This window comes from Aphelocoma coerulescens, chromosome 1A (genome assembly GCF_041296385.1).
Source record: "Aphelocoma coerulescens isolate FSJ_1873_10779 chromosome 1A, UR_Acoe_1.0, whole genome shotgun sequence".
NCBI lineage: Eukaryota > Metazoa > Chordata > Aves > Passeriformes > Corvidae > Aphelocoma > Aphelocoma coerulescens.
Genome location: NC_091014.1, coordinates 66,338,684 through 66,344,711, shown reverse-complemented (window position 1 = coordinate 66,344,711; position 6,028 = coordinate 66,338,684).

Sequence of the window (6,028 nt, the reverse complement as noted above, 5' to 3'; positions counted from 1 at the left end):
TGGGATGGGGGACAAAATCAGAAAAAAGGTAAACCCATGGGCTTCCATAAAGACAGGTTAATAGGACAGAAAAGGAAGATAAAATAATAATGAAGATAAGAGAATATGCAAAACAAGTGATGCACAGTGTAATTGCTCACTACCTGCTGACTGATGCCCAGCCAATCCCTGAGCAGCAAGTTCCCATCCTCCAGCCAATTCCCCCAGTTTTATTGTTCAGCTTGGGGTCATATGGTCTAGAATACTCCTTTGGCCAGTTGGGGTCATCTTTCCTGGCTGTGTCCCCTCCCAGCTTCTTGTGCAACCCCAGCCTCGCTTGCTGGCAGGGCAGCAGAAGAAGCTGAAAAATCCTAGATTTAGTGTCAACCCCGCTTAGCAACAACTAAAACATCAGTGTGGTATCAACACTATTCTCATCATAAACTCAAAACACAGCACTGTAGCAGCAACCAAAAGAAAATTATGTCTATCCCAGCCAAAACCAGAACATTTTTTAAAGTGTGCTTTTAAAATGGCACAAAGTACAGTAGGAGCCCATGATAGAGTCTCTTGAGAGGCAGAGTCCAGACCAGTCCCTGCATTCAAATGTCACTAGTCAATTCTCATGTCCCATTTAGGTTAAAATATTTCATGTTCTTGGTTTTGAGACAAAAAGTTTAGACACACACTGAATGTCTCATTCAATAATGTGTTAGTGAGTTAATTATACTGAGAGAGCAAATTTTATTTTACTGGCACCAAAAGTTTCAGCAAATGTCAAGCAAGCTGCAAATGAGGCAATTCCAGACTGGACTTTTATTGAATTAAATGGATTATTTCCTTGGTGCCTTCAAAGTCTTCAAATATGTCTGGAATCTCTTGCCCATTTCTCTGAGTCTGCCAAAGCCAGGTTATTAAAATGCCCCATTTTCCATAATATCGTCCTGGGTTTTTCTCATCACTCCCCTGATTATTATAAATTGCATGGCATGATATTTCAGAAGATTAATATTCCATCTACCCTGCACACTGCCAGAGGATCAAAACACTTGGCTGCTCCAACTCAGACTTAATCTGCATGATAGGCTAACCCCTGTAAACACCCAAGCTGTTCATGGTGGGCTGGTCTACATGGGTGGTTTACACTGGTGAAAAGCTGACTATCCATATTCAGAGACCTGTGCCACACATTGACAAAATGCTCTTAATTCTGTTGAGAGCTTTTAATTGTGTTGAGATTAGTAGCCCTGTGACAGTGGAATAAATACTACTGAGAATCAAGTTAATTTTGTCTGTGCTGCCATGGTTTGTTAGCTGTCCAGTTATATTCCTATATTTCTGTTTTGTCTAGTCCCATCATCTGCCTGAAGATTCCCACTTCTGGCCATCTGCTGCTGCACATCAGTAAATGAGAAAAAGGACCTATTCCTCCTTGAAGGGGAGCTAGCATTAGTCCAAAGCTTTTCGGGACACCTACCCACAAGCTTGAATACATTAAGGAAATAAAATAAATCCCATCAGTAATAGATGGCAGCCAGAAGTTATATGGTTTCTGTTTTTCAGCATCCTATCTCAACAGCACAGTCTGTATCACCTTGTTCACAAACTCTTCAGCTCTAGAGACAAAGGGGAAATAATGTTGGCTCAATAGTGAGCCAGCAAGGAATAAGTATTACATGGCAATTTATACTCTTTATCTGTGACAAAGGTGAGCTTCAACTCACAGAGGAACATGCTTCTGGTTATTTTTTACACTCAGAACTAATCTGGATTGTAAATACTCAAGCAGTCATGACAAAACAGTGTTGTTCACTTAGAGGAATGGCTTATGATTCCTCTTCCTCTGTATATTTATACTTGTAGCCTTTGCTGACCAGCTCTGCTCCAACTACTTCTGGTCATCATTGATGTCCGAAGGGAAAGGAAAGCATTCTGTGAAGCAACATTTTAAGTGCTTTTGTGATGCTTATTTCTACATCTCTGGATCTCTCACTGAACAGTGTCAGCATGCTAAATTCACAACTTGGTGCAACCCCACTGTAATACCGTAAATGAGGAATTAATTTGGTATATTGTATCTAAGTGGTTACTGAAATCACGGTGTGTAGGTTGTTTAATCTTTTGTTTATCCTGTCCTGAATCTAAATTATCCTCAGCTTGAGAACTTTTGCTTGCTAATGTGGACTCTTCAGAAGTTGTTTCCCAGCTCAGCTTTGGTCCCCACTGTTTTTTGGTCCCCAGTTATACTGCTAAAAAACACTGAAACTGTGTGAGCAAAAACATATTATCTGGTTTTTTTGTGTCGTTGAAGCTAACAAGACCAACCAAAAACTGTCCTGCTGAGTTTCACACAAAAATTCATTCTTCTCTGTGGCCAGGATTCAGAACCTGAAACCTCCCAAACCATCACAGAAATTTCTCTTGAGTCTAACAAGGCTTTGAGAACCCTCATCTGGTGGTGAACTTGTAATTCAATTGGGTGGAAAAAAACACAGAGGCAAAGAACACAGATTCTTAACACAGAAATTGTGTTTCTAAAGGACTTGGCTGTACAGACCTTGGGAAACAAGTTAAGACCAGCTACATAGTTTCATTAATCCAAACTTACCCCTTCCATACATCTGAAATTTTATCATTATTTTGGGAGTCTTCCCCCTACATCTCGTGTCTTGCAAGAAAGTCACTGTGTGTAGTCACCGCTGACCACACTGCAGCAATGATTGCTCCAGTGCAATCCTCATTTCTCTTCCATGTTCTCCACTGAGACCATGTTCCTGGAGCCATCATGCTGCACTTGTGGTCTCCTGCACAGGACATGTCCTGGTGAATAGTGAAGGGTCAGGAGCTGATGTCCCCAGCACATATCCCTGGGGTTTTCATTGTGATGGTCCTTCAGAGAAGTAATTTGACTTGGCTGAGCACCTTGCAGTACCACAGACTGTGGACCTGACCCTCCTCACTACCCTACTTCTCCCTTGCTTTTTGGAATCTTTGAATTAGAAAGCTGTGATAAAATAATAAATAATCTCTTGGGGACATTGAGGAGCCAATTTAGAGTAGCACAACATCCAGTGTGTGTACAGGTCACTCTGCATGACTAGCCTAAGTGCCAAGGGACACTTTTTGAAGCAGATGTGTTTATCAGGGTAAATATTGACCCTAAATAGTAAGGCTTATTTTTGGAACTTAACTGTAAAAGGCACTCTGAAAAAGGCTCTGGATATTCCAGTTGAATGAAACTGTATATTTTTTAGGTATAATTGTCTGAGTTATTCTTTATGCCAGTGCCAAGCCTTATTATTAGGCTCTTGAAGATGAAACCCTCTATTTTTTGAGTGTCCAACCACAGTGAGAGTCCAAAGTGCAAATTGCCCCAATAATTTCAGTTGCTCTCAAGAACCAAATTTGCTACAGTCATATTTAAATATTTAAACAGTCAAGAAAGGGACAGTTACTGTAACCCTGAGAGAGTCCCACTGAAAGACACTCTATCCAGTGGAAAGGAAGACAAAATATGGTCATAATGAAAACCACCCTTTCTAGTAAAGTATTACAAGTGGAGTGAAAGTATCCATACCAACTTCTACACTACTTCTTTCTAAAATGGACTGTGAGATTCAGTTCTTCACCTAACCTGATTTGTTCAGCAGCAGCTGTTAGCTTGACACAAATAGAGAGAAACAACACATTCTGAAAAGTAATCAGTTTTGAAATTTGAATACATGCTAGTGTCTTTCTTCACTTTTACAGAATAGCATCTTTTATCTGAAGAGTTCAAAGCATTCCTCAAGTAATTTATTACATCTCACCACCTCCTCTCTGAGGCTTTTAAATATTATTTTCCTCATTGCAGAAGATGGAAAAATGGAGAAATCAGAAAAATTAAGTTACTTTCCCAAGACCACACAGTGAGTCAGAATCAGAGTGAAGAGTACAAGTCTGAAGTGATAACTTCAAATCTGCCATTCCAAATGCTAGATTATAGTTTGTCTGTGACATTCCCTACAGCAAGAGGTAATAACTTTCTGAAGAACTGCTGTAATTCAACCTGCAAGTTACTGGGACAGATGTGTTAATTACTGGATGAAATTCTGTCACCTAGCTATTCAAAGGGTCAGACTAGATGGTCAGAAAAGTCTTATCTAGTCTTAAAATAGAAGAGTCATTGACACCCTACTAACCCATTTGCCCTTTCTCTTCTTCCAACAAAAATCATCAATTAGTCTTGTTGGAAAGCTTGCTATGAAACTGCATTTTTCAAATCCAAGGCGTATTATGCCAGAGGTTAGCAAAAATAGCTTCAGAAATCCTGAAAAATTGACAGATTTAATCTATCAAATCCATTTTTAATTTTATTTTGACAAAAATTCACACTGGGGCTGACAGCTCCTTGTAAAAACAACTTTGCTGACTGCAGTTTGAAACACACATGCTATAAAACCTTGGGAACAGGATTTATAATAGAAATCTGGCAGTCTCCTAACTCTACCAGTATTATCACCATGTGTGACAATAATATATTAGGACCATACTTCAGAGCTCCTTCATTATATACTGACATATGGAGGAGAAAAGGGACCCTGAAAACTAGAGAGGACATCGAGTGTAGTCTCAGCTGTGCATATTTATCATCTAAATCAAGTGAAGGCTATTTATTGACTTATTGATTCTAATTCAAAATGAGAACTTAATTAAAAGTTTAGTTCATTACCACACAATTATATGGCCCTCAAGACATTTCCAGGCTAGTAAAGTGCACATTTAATCATGGGGTATATTGGATCTTCAGTTGTTATAAATCAGACATTAGTGGTGCCATGCTAATTTACGCCATCTGGGGACAGGGCCTATTAGTTTTCTATGCAGGAGACATTTGTTATTGTTTTAAATAAGGGAGCTACAGTTTAATGTTGCCCTTTGCTGAGCAATAGTGTTAACTTCCAACCAGAAGGCAAAGCAGTGACGAGAAATTTACTCTTGGTGCCATATATGCCACATACATATACCAGCCTCTGCTCAAACAGCATGAAGGACTGTCTGCCAAAATTATAACACCAGGCCCCAGAGGAGCTGTTCTGCCTTGGAAACAGGCTTTGGTGACTCTGCTAAGAGAGATTCTGGCAGAGAACAAACTTTTTTGCCAATTTCTTCACAGCAGCACAGCCCTCATGTATCCAGATGAAGCCAGCAGCTCCATGAACGTGCTGTGCCAGTTCTGACATCCCTTTTGATTCTCAGCCTCATGGGGCTGCACCTACACCTCCCAGCTAGTGCTGCTTCCCCTTGACACAGACAGTGGAAGAGTTTGGTTATGTAAATTTGCCTTCTGAGGTTCTTTGAATGCAGCAAATTTAGGATTTGTCCCTGCAAAGGAACAGATTCCTAACTATATTTGTATTCACATAATGCAGCATTCCAGGGGTCTAATCTTGAGCATTTTTGTGTCTTTTTGTATTTTTTTGATCATTTTTACATATTTACAAATGGCCAGAACTGGCAGTCTGGGAATCAAATTGTGACAGACTTTCACATGCAGGTGTGAAGTGTATAAAGCCATAGAGCATTTGAGGGCAAGTTTTGTGTATCTTCAGTGACTGAAGTTCATTCTCTAATAGAGAAACTCCAAAAAACCTGCAGAATGATACTATGCAGTGTGATCCACAATAAAGGTTTGAAACCTTCACTTTGCCTGGTATTTTTAGTCAGCTAATGCTTCCCACCTCTGAGCCTTCTCAAAAGAATTTGGACAGACCATTTCTACATATGCTCATATTTTGGACTCTCAGCATAGGACTTTTAGCAGTACTGTGGAGTGGGTTAATGTCAAGAAACACAAATAACTTTTACTGTACTTCTGACCTTAGGGACTAAAACATTTTTGCAGATTTTTCAGCTTATATGTCTTGTACTTTGACTGACTTCAACACTTGAGTCAGACACCAGCAAGGAGGCAGGACTAGAAAGAGTTTTCAGTCAATTCTAGGCTCTCAGCTCCCAGGCTGTTACTCACAGTTGAAAGGAAGTGCAGCTGGCAGGGCAGCAGGTGTGG